This window comes from Protopterus annectens, chromosome 8.part0 (assembly GCF_019279795.1).
Source record: "Protopterus annectens isolate FY-2018-M chromosome 8.part0, PAN1.0, whole genome shotgun sequence".
NCBI classification, from domain to species: Eukaryota; Metazoa; Chordata; order Ceratodontiformes; family Protopteridae; genus Protopterus; species Protopterus annectens.
Window position 1 is genome coordinate 129807789 of NC_056741.1, and position 20143 is coordinate 129827931.

Here is a 20143-nt window from a genome sequence, read left to right on the forward strand (position 1 = left end):
TATCTCAAATATTACTGCTAGGATAGCTTGCAGGATGACATCTTTCTTGTCATCTGACTCTATTCCAGGTGAAACCCCTACTGCTGGAAGCTAGCAGTATTTAACAACCACCTGTGAAAATACATATTTGGCAAATGCTGGAAGTCATAAAACAATTACATTCCTTCATGTTTTCAATACTAGTAATTAGTTAGCCCTAAGACAATACAGAAAGCTCCCTAGTATTGACCTTGTGTTTCTTGCTGCCATAAAGTAATTTCATTTCAGGTATTTTTCTGAAGTTAACCTCCTGTATTCCTGTTTTCACTGTTAAAATATATATTTTTAAACAGTTACAATAGTGCATGTACATGTCTGTTCTATTTCAGTAAGGCCCACTGTGGTTACATTTCAAACAGCATTTGCAAAAACATTTTCAACACACACTTATGTACCAGCAGTTTGAGATTCAGTGACATACAGTTCTAATACAGCTGTAAAACAAGCATCTTATATAAATCATGTTGATATTCACAAATGACATATAATTGTTTACAAAATTCCAAATTGCTGTGTTGGCAGTATCTCCCTTTGCCACATCCATCATGCTGTCTAATCTTTTATTATATATTGAGTGGATACAGAAAAAATATTTAAAGTAGTCTATACAGAGAGAAGTATTCTATAAGGGTACACAGGCTAGTAGAATGTGAAGAAGGGTGACATGATTTTATCAGATGTTATATATGGGGTGAGGGTTTGCTCAAAAGCAACTTGTTCATCAGTGGATGGTGAGAATATGCAGGGTTGTGATGAATCTCTACATTAAGTAATTACTTTGGTCTTTATGTGGTAGAACATGGAGGGTTGTTTATTATTTATTTATTTTCAGTTTAATTACCGGGGAAGTCCATTGAGCCCAGAGAGCCCATTTTCAGTGGAGGCCCGGGGAGAAAAGCTCCATGAAACAGATTACAGTAAAGAAAGCAGTTCAATAAAAATAAAAGTATAAGTACAAATACATACCAAATAAGGCAAAGTGTGAGCAGTATATTGCCCATAGTGGAAAATGGTGGTTGTGATTGATCTCTGCAATAAATAATTACTTTGGTCTATATATGAGGAGCACATCAAGGGTTGCGAAGGATGTTTACATTAAATAATTACATTGTTCTATACACAGGCAGCACATGGAGAGATATGATGGATCTCTGCATTAAGTATTTACTTTGGACTGTACAAGGATGGGTCTATATTAATTCATTGAATGGCCACTATGTCGAACATTATTTCACAGGAAATACCATTCATCAAATCCTACAGAGAGGAAGAGGCACGTTTTCTGATCCCTACTGTAATGCAATCTCAATTAGAAAGGTTCGATGAACAGCATTTCCAATGAAATGTTGTTTGAAAATATGGCCGTTCAATGAAGTAATGGGGACCCATAAGGGTAGCACAAAGAGAATTGTGATGGATTTCTGCTTAAGTTATTATTTTGGTTTATACATTGGGAGCACATGAATGGCTGTGTTGGATCTCTACATTAAGTAATCACTTCAGTCCATAGAGTTCAGAAGTGTTATACATCTGCTGTTGTTAGGTGTACATGCTAGTAACAGGTGGTGAAGGTGACGTATATGTTTGTTTTTTAATATTGGGGAAGTGAGCCATGGCAACTTGCTGACAAAAAGATTTAAATATCAGGGATAGTTGGAATTCTGAATATAAGAAGAGGGGGTAACTGCATGGGGATAGTAATCTACATGCTGTATGGTTTAAGGGGCTGTGTGAAGTGGACTTTGTCCTCAGTTAGACAACTGAATTGAAAAGCACATTCTCTGCAACAGTGTGTCAGGTGTACTACATAGTAGATAGCATGTGATGGAGTTGGCACACTGGATAACTGCTGCACAGAGTGGGACAATATGTAGGAAGGACATTTGGTGTGTTGTTTTGAGCACAAGTCAGTAGGCTGTGGATGGGTTGCAGGTGCCAGTACATTCATCCCCATGCTCCCCTACTGAATTACTGTTAAGATGTGGCCTATGATACTGGGGTGTAGTTGGCCTGCATCTTCTGCAATTGTTAGATGGCTGCATGACCGGTACAGATCATGCTGTACCTATTTTGTACCCAATCACTAACCATAAAGGTATGTTCACATTTACAGGTACATACATGCAGCCAAGTTGCTTGAGAAAGTCTCACAGTCAGAGAAAATGTACCACTGAAGGCTTTGTATGTGCATGGACAGTAGATTTTGATCAGATACACAAGACCAGCTTGGTTTTCTGGGAATATGTGTTGTGTGAGGTAATTGAAGATGTTAATGTTGTTGCTGGCCACATCAGATCAGCTTAAGAAGTTAGTTAAAGGGTCAATGGTATGATTCTGCATACCCTCCAAAGGCCTATGCAATTGGATGGTCAAAGATGACCAATTCTGGGGTCTATCATTGCAGATGACCTTTACAACATTGGGGAAGTACCTGGTGCCCATGTCTGAGGAGAGCGAAAGCACTTGAAACATGGAAGGGGCCTGATGTGGGAGCTGAAATGGATGCATCCTTCTGTGTATCTGCTTGAATTCATTAGGCTGGAATTTCCTAATTTCAGTGGCATGCTGTTGTTTTTGAAGTCCTGTGCCATCAACTCAGAGAGGCTCAACACCACCATATCTCCTCTAGAGGCATATATGTTATGCAAGCATGAAGGCATACAACCCAAAGTTCATTTGTTCACATTCTTTGTATACTCTGCTGTCTGTACTGTCATTGCATTACTGAGAAGGCTGGATTGTCACATATTAGCAGTGTTACACAAGGATATTTTTTTCTGTCTGCTTTTATAGGTGATAGAATCATCATATCCTCCACTATGAACTTATCATGCTGTAAGAAGATGGTCACTGGTGATAATATTACCTGTAGAGGGCACAGTGTCACCCACATCTAGTGATACAACTCTGTTATCAGTGTCTGTGAGAATAGTGCCACTGCTGACAATGTTACTTGTAGAGGGCACTTCAACCACATCTAGTGATATACCTCTGTTATCAATATCCATGAGAAGAGTGCCCCTGCTGACAATGTTACCTACAGAGGACACAATGCCACCCACATCTAGTGATACAGCTCTATTATCAATGTCCATGAGAACAGTGCCACTGCTGACAATGTTACTTGTAGAGGGCACAGTGCCATCCACATCTAGTGATACAGCTCTGTTAATCAATGTCCATGAGAAGAGTGCCACTGCTGACAATGTTACCTACAGAGGGCACAATGTCACCCACATCTAGTGATACAGCTCTGTTATCAATGTCCGTGGAAACAGTGCCACTGCTGATGTTACCTGTAGAGGGCACAATGTCACCCACATCAAGTGATACAGCTCTGTTATCAATGTCTGTGAAAAGAGTGCCACTGCTGACAGTGTTACCTGTAGAGGGTATGATGTCACCCAGATCAAGTGATACAGCTCTGCTATCAATGTCTGTGAGAAGAGTGCCACTGCTGACAGTGTTACCTGTAGAGGGCACAATGTCACCCACATTTAGTAATACAGCTCTGTGATCAATGTACAATGTTACCTACAGAGGGAACAGTGTCACCCACATCTAGTGATACAGTTCTGTTTTCAATGTCTGTGAGAAGAGTGCCACTGCTGACAATGTTACCTGTAGAGGGTACAATGTCACCCACATCTAGTGGTACTGCTTTGTTATCAATCTCCATAGGAAGAGTGCTGCTGCTGACAATGTTACCTACAGAGGGAACAGTGTCACCCACATCTAATGATATGGTTCTGTTATCAATGTCTGTGAGAAGAGTGCCACTGCTGACAATGTTACCTGTAGAGGGTACAATGTCACCCACATCTAGTGATACTGCTTTGTTATCAATCTCCATGGGAAGAGTGCTGCTGCTGACAGTGTTACTTGTAGAAGCACAAAAACCTTGTTATGCTCCCAATGTGCAACACAAGGTTGGCACAGCTATTTGCACAAGCAGTGCCCATAACTACACCAACCTTCTCTAAATAATACTGTGCAACAAAGACAAAGGAATTGTTTTCTAAAGCCAACTCCAGAGTCATACAAGTCAAATCAGCCTTCATATTAGAAAAATCAGTATGTTGTTATAAATAAAGTCTAACATATTCAATACCTTTGGTATTAATAGTAACAGTAAACAAAGAAGTAATGTCTAACTTGACAAAAACAAGATCTTGGGTATTTGATAAGCTGCTGAAATTTCTATACAGATCCTTCAAAAAATCTTTAGTGTCTCTTAAAACAGAGTTGACATTATCTAGCTCTGGTCTAAGAGTCTTTTCCAAATAAATAGACATAGGCTCTCTAGTCCAGCATCTGCTCGATAGTATTGGATGCATGGGGGGGTTGGGAAAGACATTTATGGACTCTAGAACATGAGATTGAATTCTCCTTTTATGCAGACTGCGAATCTGATATATTATGCCTTCTGTGAGTGCTGTCATGCCTTTTACATCAGCAAAATGATCCATTGTTTGAAGGACAGGATTTTAGAACATCTCAGAGACATCACACATAATAAGACTAGCAATGCTCTAGCTACACATTTCTCTGACGTGGGAAAACAACATACCTCTAAGTTTTTTATTTTAGAGGAAGTTCAGTTTGATATTAGAGGCAAAGATTTGAGAAATAAAACTGAGGCTAGAGAACAAAGCTGGATAATAGAATTTAGTCTTATAGATCTCCTGGTTTAAATGAAATGCCTTCCCCTTAAACCAGCTCTATAGGCATGATCTTTAATTCATTAGTTTGTTATTATTTTTTAATTTTGTTTTGTTTTTATTTATATATGAAGGTTAGATTGAATGTTTTTATAGGTATGTGATTTATTATTATTATTTTGTGCTTTGTATATCCTTATTTATATGTACACGTGGTCTCATTATGATGATGTCATCGGTGTGTGACAAGTTGGTTGAGAGACTCAGCAGAGTCTGTTTGTGAGTTACATACACAGGTATTTGATTTTAATTAATTTCTTTAGATTATTGTGAGGATAATTATTACTTTATTGATGGTAGGGATTTTATGGCTTTATATTGACGTTTTTTGTAGTATTGTTAGTTGGTTTAAAAAAGCATTGTTGTTTTTAATGCGAAAAAGCTTACCTTCATTAAACTGTTATTTGCTTATTACCCATTGGTATTTGGTGCTTTATACAACTTCTGCTGTGAGAGTCACCGTATTTCTTTTTTTAAATCATTAATAGGTCTAAATTGAGTAATATAGTTTAGCCATGTTAGATTTATTTATTTATTGCATCTTTTACTGGGAAAGTCCACTGGGCCTAGGTGAGCCCATTTTCAGTGGAGGTCCAGGGTGAAAAGTTCCTCATACAATTTATAAGTTGATACACAAACAAATAGAAATACAGAATACAAATACAATTACATAAAGAGCTATCAGGCAATACAGTAACAAATGTGGGCATAACTTTAACAATTCAGATTTGAAATACCAATACATATCAGAGTTAACAGGCATTATTTTAGTAATATATTTTGCAGTACCTTTTTTTTTACAACTTCCACCAACTGCAAAGGGAGTTGACATTTGTCAAGTCATATATTCTGCAGTATTTGGAGAGATGATCAGAGCAGTCTGATCTTCAGCTTCCATTATGTAGTCGTATGTTACTCTGATACGGTCTTTTCTGCAAGATCAACCTGTAAAGGATTTCTGCACTTACTTAAAACCTGTTACTTTGACTGTTAGTGCAGAGGGCTAAAGCTCCAAATTGTTAATCAGCTGCTTCTTGTGGTTAGTGTGCAGCACACCTCTCAACTGCACAGAATTTCGCAGAATGTCTGGATTTTTGGTTCATATTTTTGTCCTGTTCCTCATAAAATTTGTATTTTTCTGGTAAATCACTGGGAAGATCTGAGGATTTATGTCAGTAAATAATGACATAGATTTCTGTTTCAGACCTCATATCCTTCAGAAAATGTATGCTGAAACAACCCTGTTACTCTAGCAACTTTCTAAGCTGTTAAGAGCAATATTTGAAATATGCCTCTATTTTTGGGCCATTGTCCATGCATTTTGACAGACTTTGTCCAGACTTTTTGCACTAATAGGTTGAGAGGTATGGTGTGCAAGGTTTTACTACTGTAAGACAGTGAGCAAGTCACTTAGGCAGAGAATACTTTGCAGCAATTGGGAACTCGGGCCTATAGGGTCCTTAATGATCTTTAATATGCAAAGCCTAGTAACTATGAACCTTTTGTCATTGTGTGGCAGCCAACCCTGAATGCATACCTGATCTAGTTTATGAAATGTTATGGTAATATCATAAGCACATCATTTGTAATGCAATATAGGTAATTTCTTCTTCAAGGGCAGCAGAATCTGCACATGTAGGTGAAGCACTGACATGCAAAGTTTTTCTATATTAGTAATATTTCTCTTTTTAAAATAGAATTATTCAGATGGATTTTCCTTCTGCAGTAATAAAGTATATTGGCTTAGCATATTTTGTCAGGTATTTAATATTTCTTATGCTCTCATAAATGACTGAGCATACTTAAATGATAAAGTTAAAAAGTCATTAGTCTGTCTTTGCAGAACATGTGTGTACTTGTGTAAAGAAAATTGAAATACTTCACCCTGCACCCTGGCCTTTTTTATCACACTCAGACATGTGAAGTACACTTAGTTGACCTAATGTCAGTAATTGCTGAGTACAGATATCAGCTGATTATAATGACAGCAGACTGAGTAACTTTTTATAGTTGAAATGCTCTGAAATAGGTACTTTTATCACTACTGGTTAGTTTTGTTTTACCACTTAGTAGAAAAAGTGTTCCTAACTACAACTTTGAAATCAGCTCTAACAAACGCAGACATATATTTCTGTATTTCACTAAAGACATGATTTAAAACAATCAGGAAGGTAAATCAAAGAACATATCCCTTTATGCATGCTCCTAAAAATGTATGCAGGTGGCCCATAGTTTGACGACAACCCCTGGACCAAGGTACACTTACTCCACCACTGGCCAGATGAATTTTAAATTAATGTGATTTTCAAGAGAAGAGAAGTTTATGATTGTTCATGCAAAGTCAGTTTTAAAGAGATGTTTGCTGTTGTTCATGCTAAGTCAGTTTTCAATGTGCAGCTGTTTTGTTTACTTTAGCAGATAGCCATCAGTGTTTGTGCTATGCAATTCGAAATAAATGCTAAAAATTTAAATCCAGACCTATGTAATCACTGCTAAAGTAAAGAAGAAAACAGTATACTCACTGACACTCCTGAACAGTGTTTATGGTAATTTGGGGGAGGAAGACAAGTCATGGGATACTGGCATGGCTGTGGGGGATGGTCTACTACCCTGCCTAAGGCCTAATTTGAGCATAATCGGGCCCTTGTGGCAGTAGCTCTAGAAGTGGCATCAATAGAGGCATGTGCACATTTTAATCAATGGGTAGTGGTTTGAAAAACTGTAGAAACCAAATTACACAAGCAAATTTTTCTTCAAAAAAATCATAGGAGGGACCTTATAAAATCCAGTTTTTTTTTTTTGTGGCAGCAGGCTCACTGTCAGCGGAAATTACAAGTTGATAAGAAAACATCCTTCAAAGCAGAAAGTGCAGGAGGAAAAGATGCAGGTACAGGAAATTCCATTTGCAAAAATCATAACAATTTCTGAGGGACTGAGAAATATCACTTTTTCCGACTGAAACAATGGGTTCATTCTGGAAATAGTCTCAGAGAAAGAGAATCTCTGACATGGACTATACAAAGTCACATTATCCTCAGAATCTGAATCAGAAATCCATAGAGAAATTATATCATCAGCCCCTTCACAATCCTTTTGAGTTTCAAACTCTTGAATCTCTTCAGAAAATGAAGAATCCCTTTTTGTTTAAACAGAAACAGCCATGCAAGAAGGGTCAAGATCCTGCATTAAATAAAGAGTTAAGCCCAAGAAATTAATCCTGTCCAGTGTGACAGAAACAAAAGAAGACATATGTTTAGTCTTTTGTTTCTTTTGAAAGTAAGGCTTCAAAAAATAGACTTAGAATTTCCACAAATTACATCCCTAGGGACGGGCAGAACTTTCTAAGTGGAGAGGAATTCCCTACCCCTTCTACCTAGACAGACCAGAGTGGCCGTCAGCTGCCTGACAAGGCACACCAACAACCACAGAGGATGTACCTAACCACAGGTCCATGGTGGCTATAGGGACTACACTAGCAGTACCCAAATAAGGAGATAGGTGGTAAAACAAGCATCTTAGATGACAGCAGAGTCATCCACCATTGTTTGAGACCAAACATTAGCCTGCTGTGGTGGCAAAGCCTACTTAACAATGTTTTTTCTTGCAGTCATCTCAGCTAGATCGAGTATGTTTTGGGTGCATGAAGGTGCACTAAAGCTTTGGAAAATGGCTAGCTGTTATGTCCTTGGTAGGACACAAGCCATATCACTGAGGCTGAGGTTAATTCAGCAGTGATAAAATGAAGAACATCTGAATATTCTGCTGTGGGGAATGATTTACATGGATTAGCAGTATGAACAATAGATAAATATGATTCCACATGCACATCATGTAACCGGAAAATCATCCAATTAAAACTGACTTACAGTACTTTCACGAACCAAGTCAGTACAGCAACAAAACCAAGTAACTCCAAAGTATCCACCAGCACAGGACCCGGAGACCGCCACAAATAACAGCAACTCTTCAAAGCAAAAGTTTAATGAATAAAATGAACAACCAAGCGCTTTCGCCCGGTACTCTAACAGGCTTTTTCAAGGATCAAAAAAATGCGTTTATACATCATCCCTTTAAATAGTAATGTTCCATATCAGCTGATCAACAAGTAATTCATCAATTAATTAATTAAAATAACCTCATACATTCCATATAAAATTAATGCTTCCATGTCTATCATTCTTTTCACATATAATAAAAAATATGTGTATATATGCATATATAGCAAACAGAATACATAAGAACAAACAACATCCCTAACATTAAAAACTGTAACCCAAACCTCCCCTAGTAAACTTTTAAGAGATTTTCTCTTTAAAATCTAAACAAATAAACCATGACACCCCCTCCTAAATATATTAGAGTCTAGCCCTTCTTAATTTTAACACTGGGGTAATATTGATATTGTCATTCAGTCCTGGAAACCTAGTAGCATTGAGTTTCAACTGCCAATAAAGTTCACGGTATTCAAGCAATGTTTCCCAACTCCCCCCTCTTACTTCAGGTATAACCTGCTCTAATACCATGAACCTTAATACCATTTCTTTGCATGTCTGGAAGTGCTTAAAAAAAGCATTTGTTTCCTTCTTCTGCGAGATGTCATAAAGATGCTCGTATACCCTTCTTCTTAGGGGTCTCTCTGTTTTGCCAACATAAAAACATAAACAGAATATACAGACCCCTAAGTATACTACTCCCTTCGATGCACAATTATAGTAATTGTCAGATCTTATCTCAAATTTCCTATGGGGAAGATAAAAAATGCCCTGATTTAACATAGCAGAACATTGGTTACAGTGATTACATTTGAATGTCCCCTTTTTCTTCTTATTCATGCTAGCATGCTCCTTTCTTTCAAACCATTCCTTTAAATTGACCCCTCTCCTTCTTATAAAGTGAGGTTTCTCAACAAAAAATTCTTTTAATTCTTCATTCACTCCTAGAATCGGCCAATATTTAATAATAATCGATTCCAGCTCCTGTGCCTTATTGGAAAATGTGTACATGAAATTATTCTTGTTCCCAACCTCGGAACTCTTCCTTTGTGGCTCCACTTGCCTCAAAGCTCTGCCTAACCCTAATAAGGGTGGGTATTTTGTTTCTCTATTATTTCTCACTTCATGAATTATATTATCTATCAAATGTTCAGGGTACCCCTTTTCCAAAAATAAATCCTTAAGAATGAGTGTTTCTTTATTGAAAATTTCCAATACACTAGACATCCTTAAAGCTCTAATTACTTGCCCCTTAATAATTCCCTTTTTTTGATAAAAAGGGTGCCCACTCTCAAAGTGTAAGTAGGCATTGGAAAAAGTGGGTTTCCTGTAAATTTGCGATCGAAAGCAAGAATTAATATAATCTTTCATTAATTTAATATCCAGATAGTGTAATTCATTCAAATTCATCTCATGAGTAAAACTCAAAAAACCTGTACTTGAATTAATAAACTGTATAAACTTTTTTAATTCCTCCTCTGTACCAGACCATAATAGACAGATATCATCCAGGTATCTTTTATAAAATTTTATCTTTCCCTTCCAGGAACTATTCAGTATGTATTTTTGTTCCCAGTAATACAACACCAAGTTCGCATAAACCGTGGCACAAGGGGTTCCCATCGCCATACCTTTCCTTTGCCTATAGAATTCACCTTTAAACTACATAAAATTGTTTTCCAGTATAATTTCCATGAATTCCATCATTAGATTAATATTCCTATTATTCAAACCTGTCTCTCTAGTTAAAACCTCACCAAACCATTCCAAACCTATTTGGTGTGGTATACTGGGAAATAATTCTATTATGTCCACCGTTACCATCCATAACTGGGTGTTAAACCATTCCTGTTTAATATCCCTTAAGAATTCCCAAGAGTCCTTGCATATACTACCAATTGTGGACATAAAAACGTTCAGTTTTTCATAAATAAACTTCACCAGTGATTCAGTTATACTTCCTGACCCTGCCACTATTGGTCTAAACTTCAATTCCTCTAGCCCTTTGTGCGTTTTTGGAATCCCAAAAATAACTGGGATCCTGGGTCTGTCCACATATAAAAAATTGTAAAGACTCTCGTTAATGACACCTTGTAACAGATGGTCATGTAACAAGTACTTAATTTTGGAGTGGGCTATGTTGATTTCATTTATAGATGATATTTCATATTGATCTTCCTTTTGCAACATTTCATAAATATGGGTGTCGTAGTCCATAGTACAGTTGAAACTCAATGCTACTAGGTTTCCAGGACTGAATGACAATATCAGTATTACCCCAGTGTTAAAATTAAGAAGGGCTAGACTCTAATATATTTAGGAGGGGTGTCATGGTTTATTTGTTTAGATTTTAAAGAGAAAATCTCTTAAAAGTTTACTAGGGGAGGTTTGGGTTACAGTTTTTAATGTTAGGGATGTTGTTTGTTCTTATGTATTCTGTTTGCTATATACGCATATATACACATATTTTTTATTATATGTGAAAAGAATGATAGACATGGAAGCATTAATTTTATATGGAATATATAAGGTTATTTTAATTAATTAATTGATGAATTACTTGTTGATCAGCTGATATGGAACATTACTATTTAAAGGGATGATGTATAAACACATTTTTTTTGATCCTTGAAAAAGCCTGGTAGAGTACCGGGCGAAAGCACTTGGTTGTTTATTTTATTCATTAAACTTTTGCTTTGAAGAGTTGCTGTTATTTGTGGTGGTCTCCGGGGGCTGTGCTGGTGGATACTTTGGAGTTACAGTACTTTCAACTACACAGATACACTCATAAAAACATTTCTGTCTGAATGTTCTGTATTGAAATAATTTCCTTCCTCATTAATTAATTAATTTATTTATTTATATTTGTTGATCAGGAGTGTCCAACTGGACGTAGGTCCATTTTCATAGGTTAGTACTAAGCTAACTGCCCTTGCGAGCCATTTTAAGCCTAGCCAATTATACCTTGTGGGACTCAAACCCTGCACCTTGTGTTTACAAGGCAAACACCTTAACCATTAGGCCACCTGAGGAGAAAAGCTCCACAGTTAAAATATACAGACAGTAGTTGCATTGGATTTACATAGCGATTAACATAGCAATTAATTACAAACATAGTTTCAGATGAAGAACATAGTACATCAGTAGACAACTAGAATCTTTATCTGCGAAGTACATAACAGACATTAACAAATGTTACAATAAGAAGTTCCTGCTGTATAATAAGGCTTATGAGCATCTGAGCTTGCTATAATCAAGGTAGTTAGTGGGGTCGAAAGAAAGGTAGTGGTTGGATGGGGTGGGTGATATTAGAGTGGGAGTTGCAAGGGCATAGCCAGAATGTTTTTAGGTACGCTTTTAGTCAAGTTTTGAAGTGGGTGCATGATGGTATAGAGGTAATTGTGGGTGGGAGGGGTTCTATAATTTGGCTATGGCACAAGAGAATACTGCTTTACCAGCAGAGTTATTGGCTTTAGTGATCTGCAAGTGATTTTTGTTACTGGATCTTAGTGGTCTGGTGGTGCTATAGGGTTGGTAGATTCTGGAGGGATGGGACATTTAGTGGATGGTTTACTAGTTTGTGGGCGAGTGAGAGTTGATTCAATTGAAGGAGGTGAATCCAATTAATTTACTGCTCAGTGAATATAAATCATACAACTTAAGCATGCTTTTCCATGTCATTTAATAAATTTGACACACCTTTTCCTTTGACTGTTCTCTAAACATAGTTTACTTGACACACAAGAGAATATTGACTTACAGAATCTGAAATTGTCATAAATATCTGCCTGAAATAGTAGTTTACCAGTTAATCTAATGACTTAAATGAACAGGCATTCAATATTTGCTGAAATCCTTTAACCCCAGAACATCATTATACATTAAGCAAAAACACATTTCAGTGCATATTATATTGGGTCTATAACAAAAGACCGAAGTCTGCTATGAGCAAACACCATTTCAGCAACACCAAATGCAGGGAAATGGGAAATATCGAAGAAGAAGAAGAAAAAAAAAACTAAGAGAGACAAATTGTCAGAAAGTCTTTAAAGCAGGGTGGCCCCTGCTACTTAAATATACCAACTGTGAGATCGCATTACATTGAAGTAAAGGGAAGGATTCCCTATGGCGATCTCCATTCATTCTTTCGATATTTCCCATTTTCGTACATTTGGTGTCACTGAAATCGTGTCCCCTCATAGTGGACTTCGGTCTTCTAATATAGACCCATTATATCATATGTCCCTTCATAGTCCTTTTGAGGTTCAAACTCCTGACTCTCTTCAGAAAATGAAGAGTCCCCTTTTCTTTTAACAGAACCAGCCATGCCGGAAGGGTCAAGATCCTGCACTAAATCCTGAGTTAAGCCCAGTAAATTACTGCTCTCCAGTGTGACTGAAACACGAGAAGACATATGTTTAGTCTTTGCTTTTTTTTGACAGGAAGACTTAAAGAAACATTTAAAAATCTTTTTTAAAAAAATGAACAGCTTTAATCTCTAAGCTATGCAGATTTGATGACATCATAACTCAGGGTTGATCACGATCTGACTTTTAAGAAAGTTTCTCAAATTCTGTCATTTGACTATCTTGCTGAAGCAAAAGCTTACTTGGGATCTCTGTTCCCCAGATCACTCTTAAACAATTTTCTGCATTAGCTACATAGTTCAATAATCTGCTGTCGACTTCAGCTACATTGTCACCTATTACTATTAGCAACAGTATGGTGCCAAAAAGAAAAGAAACACTGGCTTGTATAAAGCACTCCATTAAAAAAACACATAAAATATTGGGTAAAAGAGGAGGCCTCCCAAGAAGCTGCATGAAAATTAGTAATGCATGGACTGTCCTTCAGGAGCTCAGCGGTTAATCATACTTACTTATTAAACTTTTAATAGTGTCCATTCCTTGGCACAATAGGCTGAAGTTTTTTTTTTGGAAGAAGATGATATGGTTTCACAGCACCTCATCCCTCCATTGAAGACCATGAGTTAAATGAGAAGATGAATGACTTTATTAGTCTCATTCATATGGGATCCACTTTAATAACCAGTGCTTAAATCAGGGTTTGACGTTTAGCTCATTGTGTTTACATGGAATAGTACTTCTTGATTTAACTCTTCATTTGCTGGTTGGTATTTTTACAAAATGCAGTTATTGTTGGAATATGCCCCCTGCTTTAACCCATCAGGGTCATTTTTTCTTTTGTAATTTTTTATTTTGTTACATATTCAAAGTTTTACAACTTTGATCATATGGTGTCGACCATATGATATTTGAAGTTGTAAAACTTCGATTACCTAATATAGACCTGTTTTAAGTGTACTTATTTGTTACATCCTAATGGACTTTTGTAGGCATCCCCTGCATATTGTTAGTAAGGGAGCATGCTTGTATTTAGTGAATTTAATGGTACAATTAAATATATAGGGAAACAACGTATGTATCACCATTTTATTGTTTTTCTTTCAAGATTCCAATGGTATTTCAATAGTTAAGTTATTGCTATTAAATGAATGCCCTGATCTTGTACTGACTGTAAGTTTAATATGGTGAACTTTTGTACATGTTGTTCCTTTTGTCTCTATATTATTTATGTTTAGACTGAAATAGTTTCAGTAAGATTTCATTTCATTTGTACCTCAGCTGTGAAATGGGGGACAAGGTCTTATTGCCTTAATAATGAAAATAGTGGAACAATCCACCCTTGGCTGGTTTAGTTCTTCTGGCTGTTGGTGGTGTAAGAAGTATGTATGGGGGGGGGGCAGTTCATGCATGGCATGGCCAGAGATGAACTTAAGAATCAAAGTAACATGTGGATGATTTTACTAGGTGGAAGTAGGATATGTCTATATTACTACTCTTAGCTTTTCTTGCCTCTCACTTTTCTGTCTTTAATACAATTTGTAGTGATAGCACAAAATAACATCAGGCGAAAGTTAACTGACTAAAATATAGTCACTGTTAAATTGCTAATGGCTATAACTGGAATAACATCGGGAAATTAGTACCACTTTCTGTTCTCTTGTATTTCTCCTGTCTGTTTTACTAGTTCATTCCTGGTCACATTTTTAGCAACGTTGGGCTAATAATACTTTCATATGATTTACCATCTAGGGGTCACTGCTCATTGTGGCATAAGAAACAATCATGGCTTGTTAACATTTGTGTAATAGTCTTTCTGTGATAATGACATGGTTATTTTAAGGGGGTCACCATTATTGTTTTGCCAGATAAGCAAGCTGCTTTAAATGCCCCTGAAAAATGCTGACAATAAGAAGGCATGTTCAACGGTATTCGTGCTAAAACAATAGAACTGACATGTTTGCTGTTTCATTTTATTCTTTTTTTTTTTTTTTTAATTAGATGGCAGCTATGCCATTTGCTTTAATTTTTGACCCTAGCTGGAAAAGTGGGAATAGTTTGCCCTATTTCTGTGGTGCATTGTTATTCATTACTGTCGGTAGTGTGAGTTTAACATTGTTACTCATTACTGTCGGTAGTATGAGTTTAACATTGTTATTCATTAGTGTCGGTAGTATGAGTTTAACATTGTTATTCATTAGTATCGGTAGAATGAGTTTAACATTGTTATTCATTAGCGTCGGTAGTATGTGTTTTATGTTGTTATTCATTAGTGTCGATAGTATGAGTTTTACATTGTTATTCATTAGTGTCGGTAGTATGTGTTTTATGTTGTTATTCATTAGTGTCGGTAGTATGTGTTTTATGTTGTTATTCATTAGTGTCGGTAGTATGAGTTTACATTGTTATTCATTAGTACTAGTAGTATGAGTTTAACATTGTTATTCATTAGTACTGGTAGTATGAGTTTAACATTGTTATTCATTAGTGTCGGTAGTATGAGTTTAACATTGTTATTCATTAGTCCTGGTAGTATGAGTTTAACATTGTTATTCATTACTGTCGGTAGTATGAGTTTAACAATGTTATTCATTAGTGTCGGTAGTATGAGTTTAACATTGTTATTCATTAGTGTCGGTAGTATGAGTTTAACATTGTTATTCATTAGTGTCAATAGTATGAGTTTAACATTGTTATTCATTAGTGTCGGTAGTATGTGTTTTATGTTGTTATTCAATAGTGTCAGTAGTATGAGTTTTTCATTGTTATTCATTAGTGTCGGTAGTGTGAGTTTAACATCGTTATTCATTAGTGTCGGTAGAATGAGTTTTACATTGTTATTCATTAGTGTCGGTAGTATGAGTTTTACATTGTTATTCATTAGTGTCGGTAGAATGAGTTTTACATCGTTATTCATTAGTGTCGGTAGTATGTGTTTTATGTTGTTATTCATTAGTGTCGGTAGTATGAGTTTTACATTGTTATTCATTAATGTCGGTAGTTTGAGTTTAACATTGTTATTCATTAGTGTTGGTAGTATGAGTTTAACTTTGTCTTTCATTACTGTCGGTAGTGTGAGTTTAACATTGTTATTCATTAGTGTCAGTAGTAGGAGTTTTATGTTGTTATTCATTAGTATTTGTAGTGTGAGTTTAACATTGTTATTCATTAGTGTCGGTAGTATGAGTTTTACATTGTTATTCATTAGTGTCGGTACTACGAGTTTAACATTGTTATTCATTAGTACTGGTAGTATGAGTTTAACATTGTTATTCATTAGTGTCGGTAGTATGAGTTTTATGTTGTAATTCATTAGTATCGATAGTATGAGTTATATGTTGTTATTCATTAGTGTCGGTAGTATGAGTTTAACATTGTTATTCATTAGTACTGGTTGTATGAGTTTAACATTGTTATTCATTAGTGTCGGTAGTATGAGTTTTATGTTGTAATTCATTAGTATCGATAGTATGAGTTATATGTTGTTATTCATTAGTGTCGGTAGTATGAGTTTAACATTGTTATTCATTAGTACTGGTTGTATGAGTTTAACATTGTTATTCATTAGTGTTAGTAGTGTGAGTTTTATGGTGTTATTCATTAGTATCGATAGTATGAGTTTTACGTTGTTATTCATTAGTATCGATAGTATGAGTTTTATGTTATTCATTAGTGTCGGTAGTATGAGTTTAACATTGTTATTCATTAGTACTGGTAGTATGAGTTTAACATTGTTATTCATTAGTGTTAGTAGTGTGAGTTTTATGGTGTTATTCATTAGTATCGATAGTATGAGTTTTACGTTGTTATTCATTAGTGTTGGTAGTACGAGTTTAACATTGTTATTCATTAGTGTTAGTAGTGTGAGTTTAACATTGTTATTCATTAGTGTCGGTAGTATGAGTTTTACATTGTTATTCATTAGTGATTGTTATTCATTAGTGTTAGTAGTGTGAGTTTAACATTGTTATTCATTAGTGTCGGTAGTATGAGTTTAACTGTCATTCATTACTGTTGGTAGTGTGAGTTTAACATTGTTATTCATTAATGTCGGTAATATGAGTTTAACTTTGTCATTCATTACTGTTGGTAGTGTGAGTTTAACATCGTTATTGATTTAGTGTCGGTAGTATGAGTTTAATGTTGTTATTCATTAGTGTCAGCAGTATGAGTTTTACATTGTTATTCATTAGTGTTGATAGTATGTGTTTTATGTTGTTATTCATTAGTGTCGGTAGTATGTGTTTTATGTTGTTATTTATTAGTGTCGGTAGTACGTGTTTTATGTTGTTATTTATTAGTGTCGGTAGTATGAGTTTTACATTGTTATTCATTAGTGTTGGTAGTATGAGTTTAACTTTGTCTTTCATTACTGTCGGTAGTGTGAGTTTAACATTGTTATTCATTAGTGTCAGTAGTAGGAGTTTTATGTTGTTATTCATTAGTACTTGTAGATTGAGTTTAACATTGTTATTCATTAGTGTTGGTAGTATGAGTTTTATGTTGTTATTCATTAGTGTTGGTAGTACGAGTTTAACATTGTTATTCATTAGTACTGGTAGTATGAGTTTAACATTGTTATTCATTAGTGTCGGTAGTATGAGTTTAACATTGTTATTCATTAGTACTAGTAGTATGAGTTTAACATTGTTATTCATTAGTGTCGGTAGTGTGAGTTTAACATTGTTATTCATTAGTGTCGATAGTATGAGTTTATTGTTGTTATAAGTTCATAGGTTAGTACTAGGCTAACTGCCCTTTTGGGCCATTTTAAGCCTAGTCACTTACCCATGTCAGAATCAAACCCTGCACCTTGGGTTTCTAAGGTAAGCACCTTAACCATTACGCCAACCTCCCACCTAAATGTGTATTCATTAGTGTCAGTAGTAAGAGTTTAACATTGTTATTCATTAGTGTCAGTAGTATGAGTTCAGGGTCTATGTTAAATATTTGAAAATCCAAAATGTCGAACGTTACATGGTCGAGACCAAATGTTCGACATTTGGATGTTTGAAAATTAAATTAAAAAAAATGAAACAAGAAAAACACACCTTAACAGTGTGAGAAGGGGGCAAGAGGCCCCTGCTCTGCCCACACCCCCCCTACTTAAATATACCAACTCCGAGACCGCACTTCAGTGCAAGAAAGGGAAATTCTCCCTATCTGCACCACACTGCACCACTGAAAGTCAATCTTAGAACAGTGGAAGTTTCGAACGTTTGTTCTCGAGAATGCAACGTTCGAATTTTTAAGCATTCGAAGAACTGACAAAGACCCTGAGTTTATCTTTGTTATTCATTAGTGCCGGTAGTATGAGTTTCACATTGTTATTCATTATTGTCAGTAGTGTGAGTTTATTGTTGTTAATTATTAGTGTCGGTAGTATGAGGTTTACGTTGTTATTTATTAACGTCAGTAGTATGTGTTTTATGTTGTTATTCATTAGTGTCGGTAGTATGTGTTTTATGTTGTTATTTATAAGTGTCGGTATTATGAGTTTTACATTGTTATTCATTAGTGTTGGTAGTATGAGTTTAACTTTGTCTTTCATTACTGTCGGTAGTGTGAGTTTAACATTGTTATTCATTAGTGTCGGTAGTGTGAGTTTAACATTGTTATTCATTAGTGTCGGTAGTATGAGTTTTATGTTGTTATTCATTAGTGTCCGTAGTACAAGTTTAACATTGTTAGTCATTAGTACTGGTAGTATGAGTTTAACATTGTTATTTATTAGTATCAGTAGTATGAGTTTTATGTTGTTATTCATTAGTATCGATAGTATGAGTTTTATGTTATTCATTAGTGTCGGTAGTATGAGTTTAACATTGTTCATTAGGACTGGTAGTATGAGTTTAACATTGTTATTCATTAGTGTTAGTAGTGTGAGTTTAACACTGTTATTCATTAGTGTCGGTAGTATGAGTTTAACTTTGTCATTCATTACTGTCTGTAGTGTGAGTTTAACATTGTTATTCGTTAATGTCGGTTGTATGAGTTAACTTTGTCATTCATTACTGTTGGTAGTGTGAATTTAACATTGTTATTCATTAGTGTTGATAGTATGAGTTTAACATTGTTATTCTTTAGTGTTGGTAGTATGAGTTTAACTTTGTCCTTCATCGCTGTTGGTAGTTTGAGTTTAACATTGTTATTCATTGGTGTTGGTAGTATGAGTTTAACTTTATCATTCATTACTGTCATTAGTGTGAGTTTAACATTGTTATTCATTAGTGTCAGTAGTATGAGTTTAATGCTGTTATTCATTAATGTTAGTATTATGAGTTAAACTTTGTTATTCATTAGTGTCAGTAGTGTGAGTTTAACATTGTTAATGATTAGTAAAGGTAGTATGAGTTTAACATTGTTATTCATTATTGTCAGTGCTATGAGTTTAACTTTGTTATTCATTAGTGTCAGTAGTATGAGTTTAGCATTGTTATTCATTAGTACTGGTAGTATGAGTTTAACATTGTTATTCATTAGTGTCGATAGTATGAGTTTATTGTTGTTATAGGTTCATAGTTTAGTACTACGCTAACTGCCCTTATGGGCCATTTTAAGCCTAGTCACTTATCCCATGTCAGAATCAAACCCTGCACCTTGGGTTTCTAAGGTAAGCACCTTAACCATTATGCCAACCTCCCACCTAAATGTGTATTCATTAGTGTCAGTAGTATGAGTTCAGGGTCTATGTTAAATATTCGAAAATCCAAAATGGCGAATGTTACATGGTCGAGACCAAATGTTCGACATTTGGATGTTTGAAAATTGAATAAAGAAAAAATGAAACAAGAAAAACACACCTTAACAGTGTGAGAAGGGGGCAAGAAGCCCCTGCACTGCTCACACCCCCCTACTTAAATATACCAACTCCGAGACCGCACTTCAGTGCATGAAAGGGAAATTCTCCCTATCTGCACCACACTGCGCCACTGAAAGTCAATCTTAGAACAGTTGAAGTTTCGAACGTTTGGTCTCGAGAATGCAGCATTCGAATTTTTAAGCATTCGAAGAACTGACAAAGACC